Source organism: Porites lutea, chromosome 14 (genome assembly GCF_958299795.1).
Source record: "Porites lutea chromosome 14, jaPorLute2.1, whole genome shotgun sequence".
NCBI classification, from domain to species: Eukaryota; Metazoa; Cnidaria; class Anthozoa; order Scleractinia; family Poritidae; genus Porites; species Porites lutea.
Genome location: NC_133214.1, coordinates 19,338,475 through 19,352,602, shown reverse-complemented (window position 1 = coordinate 19,352,602; position 14,128 = coordinate 19,338,475).

Sequence of the window (14,128 nt, the reverse complement as noted above, 5' to 3'; positions counted from 1 at the left end):
GAACAGTCCTCCATTAGAAACACGCATATCGTCTTCTCCAGGTATCTTCAAGAGCAACCTTTTAAAATTCCTGCATTTTCCATCCCGCAGCTATCTTTTTTATATCGGGGATCGTTCAGCGTCAATTTTTCACACTCGTTTGAGACTTAATTTGGTGCCTTAAATTATCACTTTTTTCAGAATAATTGCTGTCCTTCACCTGCCTGTGCTCTTTGTGATGCATCTATTGAAGACATGAAACATCATTTACTAAATATATTGCCCAAGTTTTGCTTCTCTGCGTGAAAAGTTGTATACCTCCGCTGCACAATTACTTGGAAATAAATGGCATTGTGCCTCAGATAAGAAAAAAATCGATTGGCTTCTAAATGGTATTTCTACTGTTAGGTTGTTTCAGCTTGGCTTGTCCAGTCGTTTATTTCGCTATCAAATCGCTTCTGTTAGTTGCTCTGTGTGTGTGTTTTTTTCCTTTATATATATATATATATATATATATATATATATATATATATATATATATATATATATATATATATATATATATATATATATATATATATACAGCTGTTTGCAAAAATTTTGAACCCCCCAGATATATAAACATATATTGGCGTGATCTGTTAATATCGTAAGGGTGTAATTTACCCATTGGCAAATATTGTTTTCTTGTGATAAAAGAATGCATGCATGATGATGCAGTTACAGGCAGGTGTGAATTTCTCCTGTTTACAGACTTTTTGCACTAAAACTGACTGTATATATTCATATTTATATATTTCTGGGGGGTTCAAAATTTTCGCAAACAGCTGTATATATATATATAATTCACCCTTACAGATAAGCAAAGATTTGTGTTCTGCTTCAATATTCACTGCAGCAGATAGCTGGCCATTAGAGAAAGTGGATGAGTATTCATTGGTGCAGTTAGCTGGTCATTTGGGAAATCACCACGTATTAATTCACCCTAACAGATAAGCAATGATTTGTGTACTGCTTCAATATTCACTGCAGCAGATAGCTGGCTATTAGAGAAAGCTGTTGAGTACATTCATATTGGTGCAGTTACCTTGTCATTAGGAAATTACCACATATTATTCACTGTAACTGGATAAGTAATGATTTGTGTACCGCTTGAATACTTACTGCAACAGATAGCTGGCCAGTGGAGAAAGTGGTTGAGTGTTCATTGGGGCAGTTACCTAGTCATTTGGGAAATTACCACATATTAATTTTCTGTCTGATTTTAGAAAAGGGCACCTTTCTCAGAGTCCCAACTATTGGCTAGAGTAGCTATCTAACGTTCCGTTATACAGTAGCGGTCATGCACGCAAGCATTGAAGTCATTGCATGCTGTTAGTTTATTGTTTTTCTGCTCCGGCCCATATAAGCTGTTAGGACAAGGGCCTCGGATGCAGGGGTGAGGGGTATAGGGGAAGAAGGGGTGTGGCTCATTAGCCAATTTCTACCATACTTGAAAGAAGCTTGGCCACTCTAAGGCCTTTTTGGTAATTTAGAAGTTAAGTCAATATGGAACCACAGAAAAGACATACATTTGTTACAGACCCTCTTCTGTTGTAGGGTACCTTTTTCCAAAATCAGACAGATATATATGAGGATATACAAAGAAAAGAATAAACAAACTTCAGCTGTTGTACAAAAAGCGTTAATTAATTCAAAATAATTACTTGGCCAGTTTCAGAGGCGTTGTAATAATTCGCAGTACTGAAACCATAAGCTGCAAATATATTTCACCATTGCCAAAAAAGCAGCACCTAGCATGGAAAACAGCACAGACGTGACACAAGGTAGGATAAAATCGCCATTAGCCAGAAAAGCTCTTTTTTATTCTATGCATAATATTTAATTTTCTATCACCGATTTTGGTTTGTTCTGTCGCAGTTTAAAAATAAGGTTCAACAACAGTACTGCAGATATTAATATAGGACTTTAAGAAATTTCAAAACTCTGGAGTTTTTTTAATATCACAATAGTTCTTTGGATTTAAATTAATATCAGACCTAGAAAATCAAAAGGAAAAATATTTTGATCTTATTTCATCGTCATCATTATCACATTAAAAGACATTCATAAAAAATTAATTGCTTTGGTATTATGCAAAAAAAGAAATTAAAAAACTCTGGATTTTAACCCAAAAATTTAATAATGGGTTTCGAGAAGTCCACAAGTTTGGCGTTAAAAAAACTGTTGCAATGCACTTTAACAGGAGCTTATCACCCTGACTTTATGGAGTTAGTTTCTAGGCCATAAAAAGTGCTTTAAATTGTGTATTTATGAGCTTGTCGTCGTGTGTTTGTCGTAAAAGGATCCAGAATTGGTGTCAAAGAGGAAAACTGAATAAGTTTCCCATTCTTTAGTAGTAAAGGCATGCTTATACTGCCTTAATTAAAGGCTTTTTGACCTTTTTAAATATCAAGAAAAGTTGAATTCTAAGTTTCACTTTCCGTTTTTTCCCTTTTCTTTGTTTATCCTGAAATCGCCAGACTTTTCCCTAACTACCAAAGTAGTCTTCACGTTCCTGACTAGCATGGCATTTATTGTATCCTTCCTCGGTAACTCGATGGTGATCTATATAATCAGAAAGGATCAGCTATTGAAGTCCACCACATTTCTTCTAATACTCAACATGGCCTGTACTTGGTAACGACTTCCGTGACGTGCCCGCCATTAATCAAGTTCTTGTTTGTTGGATTAGTTTGGATTCCTGGGAAATTTGGAGGTTTGCTATGCAAGCTGAATTTCTATCTCGTTTTGGTCGCTCTCCTAGGCTGTATTTTTAGCCGGGTTTGGATACAAACAGATCGCTTTTTGGCTGTGATCCGACCACTGAAGCACCAACCTTGGTCCAAATTCACAAAGGTTATTATTCCCGCAATATGGCTCGCGGCTATTTTACTTCCCATACACATGTGGCACGAAATTGGCGGTAAAAGTTCCTCGAGTTCAAGACTGAACATCTCAGTCTGCGACGTAGAACAAGTTCCATTAAGTATGGTCATCACGCTGAGCATATGCTTTCTACTTCCATTCACAGTGATGCTAATACTTTACCCAATCATCATCTATCATCTGTGGACAAGGCACGTTTCTGGAGAACCGAGCGCTTTGCAACAACAGAAAGCAAATCGTATGGCACGGAAAACCACCAAAATGATGATTGCTGTTGTACTTTCTTTCTTTATCTGTTGGGCACCGCAATTTATTTTCGTCTGGATACATCCTCTGGCTAGAGAGCTGGCAGCCACTTACCCATCTGGTTAATTCCATTTATCCTTTGGCTACAGGCGCTTAACTCTGCCATGAATCCTGTTCTCTATGCGATCTTTAACGAACCTTTTAGACTTGGCTTCAGGAAAGTTATATTTCGTAACATTTTACCGGGACGCAACGCACAAGTCGTGCAAAGTGCACATCAAAACGTTCATCAAAGGTATCAGAATCCAATTCAAAACATAGCACTTGTAAGATTTCATAATAGCGCAGGCCTGCAGAGATAAATTTATGTCTACATCAGTAAAAGGTGCAACCACCGTGTTAAGAGTTCAAGGCCCCGGTGTCCGATTTTTAGGCCCCTGGACTCGAACCGTGCCGTCCCTTGTTTTTTTTTTTAAGTCCGAAGTGTAAATAGTGAACGTGAAGCCATCGAGTTACGAATACAGGCAGTTCTTGCAGTTCTGGAGTGCTGCTATTTAGGCAAAGAAATATTAAATTATTTCACCTTTTTGAAATTTAATTGGTTGATCAAAGGAAGATTTTTGCTTTTCTCTTGTGCACAGAGCTGCGGAACGGATTTAGAGATCGTCTATGTATTACGTAGGGATGCTCTGGAAATAACACGCAGCAGTTCGCAAAACTATATGACAGACTGCCACATTGCGATCGAAGTTCCCCTGAAATGAGGAACCGTCGTTTTATTCCGCGGCTGCTGGACAAGCTGTATCACTTTAGTAGTTAATGGGATAGCTATACCCCACAAAGGCTGCCCGGCGCCTAATCAGCAAGTGATAGGTAAATCGTATTAATAACCTGAAGACGAGACGAGTGCCGGCGAGAAATTCGAAAAACAAAACAAACATGGGAAAACACAATATTTATAACTTTCGCGCCTACCATAGATTTGGCAACCCTTAAAGCTGTATCGCTGCAGTTAAAAGGGATGCTTATGATGTAGAAAACACAGCAGGCAAGGCAAGACAACGCCATCCGAGCCGCCAGAATTTATCCCGCTTTCATCGCGGTAACCGGGCTGAAATGTTCATATGGCAAAATTTTTAGCCCGCTTACCAAGATCCCGGTTGGAAAAACCGAGATCTCGGGAACCGAGCCTGCCCACCCTCTCATATGAACACATCGAAAATTTTACAAAGGATTTAGAGGAGAGGCGGGATCTTGGAAATCGGACCAGCCCGGTCAACCAGGCCCATGTGAAGAGGCCCTAAGCATGGTCTGGCGCTGTAGCAAGGTTTGTAATATATAGATTTAGCCAGGGCTAAAAGCGAAGCTCTGGTTAATAATACTTATAAACAAAAAAAATTAAATCGTGTAATGCTAAACGCGGACAGCAATGAAAATGGCATCAAGATCAATAGATCTAACTAGCAAAAAAACAAATTGCACGTGCAGTACACTTTTTTTCTAATTAGCAAAAAAAACAAATTTGCACGTGCAGCACGCCTTTGTCTTTCTTTGCCGTTGTTTTGCACAACTACAACGCTGTTTTGTAGGGCTAAAACGTCGAACTTCTTAGTTACACATTATTTTTATGGAGGAATTGTCGTATGTGCTTACCCAATATTTTGTCTCTTGTGTTCATCTTCGCTCTTGTTTTTCACTGCCGCTCATTTTCACCTTGCGGGCCGCTAGCATTTCTCATTAGGACCATTTATACGAGGAAAAATAAGACGCGTCTTACATAAGACGCGAACTTATCGTATAAACGGCACATTTCGTCTAAAATAAGACGCGACTTAGCTAAGAAGCGTCTTATTTTAGAACAGCCCTTAACACCTGTTCTTAGATAAGACGCGTCTTAGCTAAGACGAGAAAAACTTCGTATAAATGACCTCCGCGTCTTACATAGGACGCGAACGCATAGTACGCATGCGTTAATTTTTGGCGGGAAAATTATCGCTTGCCCCGCGGTGGATTGGCAGGCCACTGGCGAGGAAAATTGTTTACAAATTACAACGCGTTTTCGTTTCTGCTTTATTTTTTTCTTCGCTCAAATACAATGAGCAAGCCGTTAAAGGTAAAAAGAAACACTTGGTCCATCGCGAAGGAAAAATATTTTTTGTTATTATGTAAGGAGAAGGCGATAATAGACCTCCTGGACAAATGCGTGACATCTGCTGGTGTAAGTAGACCCTTTTAACTTTAAACTATCACAATTTATATTTACTAATCAAATTGCTATCTTCGTATTATAAACTTACACTTTAATAGTAAGTTTAAGTATACGGAAGACTAAGATAAGACATGCTCGTATAAATGGTCCAGTTCGCGTCCTATTTAAGACGCGTTTAATTTTCCTCGAGTAAATGGCCCTAATTGTCTCACCGCCGCTTTGAAGTTTCATGTTTTTCTTCCTACAACATTTGTCTCTTTTGTTTTCAATCACTCGCTCTAGCTCTTTTTCTGTTATCCACGTGAGTGTAAACATCAAAAGTAACGTCGAAAAAGACGAGACTTTGTTGTTGTTTTTTCTTTCTAAAAGTCCAGGCGGTCATTCGATTTCTTTCCAAATAAAACCGTGAGTTGCATTTCGGTTTCCATACCTGTTGATTGAATTATTTTACATTGGTATCCCTGTGGTGCGGACGGACACTCGGGCGGTCGGCCAGTCGGCCGGTGTACGGTCACGTGATTACCAAATTTTCTCAGATGGGTGAACTCCGCTACTATAACAAACTAACCGATTGTTTGAAAACGAACCGCTAGCGAAATTAGCAGCCATGTGAGTGAAAAAGGCCGAAGCAGGGTTTTTGCGCCCAATAAGCTAAAAAATCACACAAGCATAAGGAAAGGAAAGGGAAGAAAAAGAAAAAGCAAAGAAGAAAGTGTCAACGTAGAACTTGACGGGGACTAGCACAGTTCTAGTGACAAACCAGAATTCAACTTCTACTAATTTCTCTTCTTTGTTTAATTGCCAATCCTAGTTCATTACCGTTCAAGCTTCAGTTAAAACTCCTTACAGTCTAAGCTAAGTTTCTTGATGATGATGATAATAATAATAATAATAATAATAATAATAATAATAATAACAACAATAATAACAATGATAATAATGATAATGATAATGATAATACCAATTCATACCTTTCAGGATGAAAGCAAAGAAATATTGAATGACTGAGAACCTGAGCCCATGCCCCCGCTGAGAAGTTAGAACCTCCGGTGCAGCATAATATAAGTACCACAAGAAAGTGCTGCTTTTTATTCTTTTCTGTTGAATGGATTTTGGTGCCTGTTACAGCTATATGCATGTTAGTTTTCGCACGTGTTTTTCTTTTGTCTCTTCTCAAATTTGCGCCTTTTTCTAGATAGCCATGATACAGCCCAAGCTAGTATGCAAACACAACTCCTTTTTTCAGCAAGGTTGTGCTCTTGGCCCTATTTTGAAAGCAAGGGGTATATTTATTCTGTGGTGATCTCGCAGCTCTCACATTTAACTCACGTGGCCTAAGTTAGCTATGTCTTGAGTTACAAGTCCGGCTGCAACGCTACTAAGCTACTGTACTCAGCTTACGAGTCTTCGAGGGATTTATGGGGAAAACAATAAACAAAACGACTGAAATTAGAGGTTTGAAAAAATCGTCTAAACTTCTTCTATTCTAACGCAAGCAAATTGCAATTTATGTATACAACTGTAAAGCGCAAAATAATGTAAATAATAATGGCGACCGGCAGTGCAGAACTCGTCAGAGAAGGTTCAAGCCCTCTTGATTGTCACTCTGATGGCAACATTTTCGTCTGTCCTTGAAGTTTCGACGCTAAAAACGTGTCCACCGAATAAAGAGTTAAATAAAGGAGGAACGGTAAATTAAAAAAGGTGTCCGTTATTAACTTTCTGCGTTAACTTCAATTGTTTGTCTGTGTATTTATGATTGATGAGTACGCGCATTCCTTCTTTGTTTGTATTTGTAATACCGAGGAAAGGTTTCGCATTAATTTCAACAGGGGCACCCAACGTCAATTTTCGGAAAATATCTGTTCGGAAGACGATTTGAGATCTAGAATTTTCGGAACATTTTTTGTAAAATTTCTTGCTTGCCTGCCTCTCCTAGGATTTTCGAACATCTAAAAAATGGCATAATTCCCCATTTTTAACGGATTTTTACCCTAAAAAGGTCACCTAGAATTTTCGGGAGCCTTTTTTCTGGATGAAATTTTCGAAAAGGTAAGTTTTGATCCCTATAATTTTCGGATCCCTAGACTTTCAGCTAGGAAATCCGAACAGATAAAAAATGTTTAGGGGATAAAAATATGCCTATATCTACCGTTTAAATACTAAGATACGTTTAACAATACTACGTTTAAGTGGTTTTGAACTATATTCTCGTTAGGTGCTCCTGATTTCAAGTTTCTACATTTACTTTTCTGTGTTAAATTATATCTAGCTGATCATATCTCTGGTTTAGGAAGTGCGAGATTAAATTAAATTACTAAATTAAAAAAACTGTCCTGTAGTTTCAAGACTTCATTAAAAAATACCTCATAGAGAGAGCTATAAATTAAACTCGCCTGACTAGATATGGCAGCTTACATTAAATCATAATTAAATATGAGGAGCCCAATTTTCTCCAAGCTATTTAGCTTCTATTGGGCTTCCTCGCCACTCTATCTATTACAAAAGTTAAGTCACTTAATATTACATTTAATTTTGAACTTTTTTTTGGTAGCTTTTCCTGCCCTGTAAATTGTGCAATCTTAGTAATAATATATTGTATATATATTTCATTTTCTTTCTGTAATATTTATTCTATGTGGCAAATTAAAAATAAAATAAAATAAATAAATAAATTATCTTAAAGTTGTTAAATACTTCAGTCATGGAATCCATAAGCAGATTGCTAAGAACCAACGTTTCTCATTAAAGACGCTAGCTGATCATATATATTTATTTTCAACAATATAGATATATATAGATATATATATATATATATATATATATAATTATACTCCAAGAGCTAGGTTATTTGAACATTTACTGCAACTCTGAGTTTCATGCTTCTTGGGAAGCAATGATCAGGCAACTGCCAGAAATAACGGTTACAATCACAGAAATTTGAAATACAGAATATAATTATTCATAGTTCTAGCTCTGCTATTGAGCACTTTATAGTAGATGAGGATTTCTTTCCACTTTTTTGGTTATATATATATATATATATATATATATATATATATATATGTATCTGTCTGATTTTGGAAAAAGGTACCCTACAACAGAAGAGGGTCTGTAACAAATGTATGTCTTTTCTGTGGTTCCATATTGACTTAACTTCTAAATTACCAAAAAGGCCTTAGAGTGGCCAAGCTTCTTTCAAGTATGGCAGAAATTGGCTAATGAGCCACACCCCTTCTCCCCCTATTCCCCTCACCCCTGTATCCGAGGCCCTTGTCCTAACAGCTTATATGGGCCGGAGCAGAAAAACAATAAACTAACAGCATGCAATGACTTCAATGCTTGCGTGCATGACCACTACTGTATAACGGAATGTTAGATAGCTACTCTAGCCAATAGTTGGGACTCTGAGAAAGGTGCCCTTTTCTAAAATTAGACAGAAAATTAATATGTGGTAATTTCCCAAATGACTAGGTAACTGCCCCAATGAACACTCAACCACTTTCTCCACTGGCCAGCTATCTGTTGCAGTAAGTATTCAATTGGTACACAAATCATTACTTATCCAGTTACAGTGAATAATATGTGGTAATTTCCTAATGACAAGGTAACTGCACCAATATGAATGTACTCAACAGCTTTCTCTAATAGCCAGCTATCTGCTGCAGTGAATATTGAAGCAGTACACAAATCATTGCTTATCTGTTAGGGTGAATTAATACGTGGTAATTTCCCAAATGACCAGCTAACTGCACCAATGAATACTCATCCACTTTCTCTAATGGCCACCTATCTGCTGCAGTGAATATTGAAGCAGTACACAAATCATTGCTTATCTGTTGGGGTTAATTAATATGTGGTAATTTCCCAAATGACCAGCTAACTGCACCAATGAATACTCATCCACTTTCTCTAATGGCCACCTATCTGCTGCAGTGAATATTGAAGCAGTATACACATCATTGCTTATCAGCTCTTTTCCAGAGAATCGACTCTAGACCCCTAACAGACCGTATTTACGTCTTTGGATATAGCACTTTCGTTACCAAAACATAAGAACACCAGTTGGTTTAATAAAGAGTAAAATTTTTGATAAGCAAAATTCAAGTCAAATTCACGTGTCTTTCAAGTCAATATAAAGAAAATTGCTAGACCTGCAAACATAGAAAACAAGCTAGTATAAGCCAAAAGGTCGATATGTAAGATCTGAAGTAAAGATAGCCAGCTACTTCGAGGTCTCTGGTGGCATTTCATAAGTTCAAAAGTCATAAGAATTTGGATTTGTGTAATACATGTTCAATAATTATTGAACATGTATTACACAAATCCAATACATGTTAATAATTATTGAACATGTATTACACAAATCCAAATTATTATAACTTTTGAACTCATGAAATGCCACCAGAGACCTCGAAGTAGCTGGCTATCTTTACTTCAGATCTTACATATCGACCTATTAAACCAACTGGTGTTCTTATGTTTTGGTAACCAAAGTGCTATATTCAAAGACGTAAATACGGTCTGTTAGGGGTTTAGAGTCGATTCTCTGTAAAAGAGCAGAATTTTCTGCCTGGATTTGATAAAAGGTACCTCCAGAAATTTTTAGTAACAGTCTCATTTGAGGCTTGTTCAGTACTTGACTATTCTGTTTTTTTTTAAAAAAAAAAAAGATCTTTTCAGTACAAAAATCCCCTTCAAAGCTGCCGTAGATCAAAAAACATGTGTTTAATATGCTGTTTACATCTTCTTCACCTCCCCCCCCCCCCCCCCCGCAGCTCTCCCCTACCTATCATTTCCGATAATTCTCTCCTTGTCATAAAACACTATTACATTTGAAATCAGCGCGCGGTAGAAGTTGTTTTCCGTGGTCGGTTAATTTGCTAGGTTTTTTTTTTGGCCGCCTGCAGCAAAGTTTTCCGGAAGGCATCATTAATCCTTATGAAGGAACAAGTCTCACGATTGGCAAAGTCTGCCGTCGTCCAATATGTTAACCGTATTTCGTCTCATTTTGGCTAAACGGGTGAAAGACTGATCTCGGGCTTGAGACGGAAAGGAATCATATTGCGAGCTTTCATGTGGGCGGTGACGAGTCTCTGGCCTCAAAAAGTAGCTTTTAGGAGTCAAAAGTATTCGGCGAGAGCAAAATTGATGTTGATTTCTGACCAGGCCAGAGACTTAGTAAAAAATTGTTTTGAAGGCCGGCATCCATGTGTCGCTTTCAAAACGGCTCGTCTACATCCGGGATCTTGAATAAATCGACTGTGTCAGCAAAGTTTACATGTGATGATTTATGTGGAGAAAGCGAGAGTTATTGAGAGAGAGTTATTTGATGATATTTCGCCCGTATTAAGTCTGGAAACATTGTGCCTGGTTGGTTGTGGATAGTTTTATCAGTGCCGCGAACGTGGTTAATTGTGTGATTTCCTGAAGTTGTTAACAGACAGATTTCAGGTATGTCGTGGCGCTTGTGTTATAAGAATATAGTGTACAAGCATGAAAACGCTTTGTAAGTGTTTAGTTGAAGTGATTTTGTCTTGGACAACCGATTGTGGGGTCAACAAAGGTGGATTCTAGGTCTGTTTTAGTCGGGCATCTCGTTATGAGCCTCATAGTTTAAGAGACTGAAAGGTCATTATTTCTGTGCTTTTAAATGTTGTTCATTTCCTTACAAATCTGTGGCTTTTGCCAAGGGCAACTTTTCGTGCGTTGCCAGCGATTAATTCGTCCCTTTTAAGCCCTAACTAGCGACTTTCAACTGCTTTTTATTGACCTCAAGGGTCAAATTTTTAAAACGCACTTGAAATTTCTGGAGGTACCTTTAATCAAATCCAGACAGATATATATATATATATATATATATATATATATATATATATATATATATATATATATATATATATTATTTTGTTCTTTTTATTCTTTCCCTTTTTTAGCGGAGCTCGTTGCGCGCGCGAGCGGAGCACCATAACTAACATAATTTGGTAAACTATCCAACCGAGAAATTTTGGTTATGACGTCAGCGTACGTCCGTCCGTACGGACTTTCCGGGTAGGAGTACGTAGAAACGAATTCCTCCCCTCTCCCCTAGAGAGTTTTGTCTCCTATTGTTTCAAAAGCCTTTAGAAATGATTGACAAATCAGAATCTGTTAACTGACCAAATGTTTTAATTTGTGAATTTTAGGGGCCGACCATTTGACTTTTGCGGGGGTTATGGATGATTGCTTGCAAATAAATTCCTGGGAGAAAAATATCCTGCGCTGAAAAAAATATCGCTCATGACGTACAATACTGAAAAAAAAAAATCTTATACCGTTATATGTCGGGAAAAAAATTTCTAACTCCAGAGAGGTTTGGGAAAGAATTCTTCCAATACAAACTAAATCAGTAAAATCACCCATACCCCACTCCCCCACAAACGCCCAATGGTCATGTCAACCATTTAGGGGGTGGGGGAAGAAACGGATTTGACACCTTTGTAAATGTCGTCCATCAACAAAATGGCTGGCGCGCGATCATGATGTGGTGGTTTTCAAGACTAAAGTTTTGCATTTCAAGATTGAAAATACGCCGATAAAAGATACAAATGGAAAGAGAAAGTTCAAAAGAATGCTCAGTTTCTTTTTTGTGGCCAAACGAAAGCTTTTCGCTATAAAATTGTCTTTCGAGGAATTCAACCTTGTTTTCTACACGGCGGATCGGGGCGCTTGGCTTGTTTTGAACCAACCAAGGCAGCGAGGTTTCTGAAGACACTTAAGGTATATTCCGTACTCTATGATCAAAGAAAAGTTCGTTTTTAAAAATGAATTTTTGTATTTATAAAGGTTTCATGGATGTTTTCTACATTTTGACATCGGCGTGAAAGAAAAACCACAAAATGTGCATTTGAAATTGATTTTTTTACCATGTGCTCGACCGATTTAACTTGCGTGAACGCAACGATTTAACTTGTCTTACGCGAATTACTTTTTACGATTAACGTATGGGTTTTTGAATAAAAATTTTCAAGAAACTAAGTTATTTATGTGTCATTGTTCATTCATAACATTAGCTCAAAAAACGACCATGAGACTACAGATCGTGAGATTTTTAGAAACATTCAGACGGGCCCTTTCTTGAATTAAAATGAAGTGTTGTTTTTGTACGTGTTCCGCATTGAATTGCTATTCGGTTTCTCATTCATCACTTGCCACTCAAGAATTTTGCAGTGTGTAGAATTCAAGGATTTCTGTAGTTTTGCAGTGTGCAGTATGCTGCTCTTTTTCCATAACTTGTGCCCTGAATACAGCTGCTGAATACCGCTTGAATTTTACGTTTTCGTTTGTTTTCAGTTGTTTGTTTACGGATTATTATCACTGAAAAAGTGAGCGTATGTAAAAAATGAAAGAGTTCTCCTCTATTCTAAAACGGACAGACTCGCCGGCTTTTCGAGCCCGAGTTTGTCCTTTTTTTTTAAATAAAAAAAAGTTGTAAGTTGCTGTATTAACGTTTATATTTGTAGTGAAAGATTGGATTATTGTTATTAGTAGCGAAAAAGGTTATCGTTTGCTTTCCTATGTCTGTCCTCAGAGAAAATATTATACACCTTACGGTAAAATTTTCTTTTAGATATTGTGAGGTATAAATGTAAAGGCTACACATAACTGTTCGTCCGGGCCCGTTTAAAAGAAAAAAGAAAAGAAGAGAAAATGTAATGGGCTTACGGGAAGACAAAAGTCCTTAAGTCGGCCTGATTTTTCTTTTAGGTCTTCCCTTAAACACAGAAACACCGACCCTAGAAATCGTAACCTGTAAATTGCTGCTACTTAAGAGACCTACAACAATTTTTTTTTTTAACAATTTTTTCAATTCAGGTTTGTTTGTGGAATATTGTTTCTTAATCATGTAGCCCCTCTCTCTAAAGGTGTCTGATGCCGAAGCTCTTAGGGATGTGAAGATTTCTTTTTTTCTGGCTTAGAGTTCATGTATACCATAAGTATAGAAAGGGAGGCTTCGCTTTTAGCCCTGGCTAAATCTATATATTATGTGTGTGTGTTCGATCTTGACGTGCATTTGTATTTTTAGAATATTGAATGTAAACAGCGTAAGCTCTCTAGATGAGCCCTTTAGGCTCTTAGGGCAAATATTGCAATAAATATTGTTTATGAAAAAAAAAAGTGTTTATATATACACAGTTATACGCACCTTATAACTTCATCTGCGCGTACTCTATTTTGGTAATTTCAAAACAGCTGCTATACATCACGTAACACAAAAGAGTATCGAAAAATGACTGTACAATAAATGTCACAAAATCTATCAAAGAGGTCCCTTCGGGGATTTTCTGTTTTACGTCATCCTAACCATCTCTTACTTGGGGGCGCGAACAAAATAAACGTTACCATTACCCAACGATTCCATGTGGCCCCTGATCAAGTAAATAGAGAATTTTTTTCTGGTATATACTGACTGTATATAGCAACTGTAAGTACTTCTCTAAATATACGCGTCATCCACTAGGACACAAATGAGTGGCTAACCAACTGAGTGGCTTCAATAACTCAGGTGGTAGAGCAATGCACCGGCATCGCAGAGGTCATGGCTTCGAATTCCGCGCAATTATTTAGCCTATCAATGCCTGGGAGCACCGAAGCAGCAAAAACGAGCCGTCTCAATCACGCTTCAAAATTCTATTGGCCTGAAAGGTTCAAGAAAAGGAGACGTTTGACCTTAACGGGGGAGGGGAAGGGACCACGTGATGTGGTTAAGATGGACGGCGGTGTGTT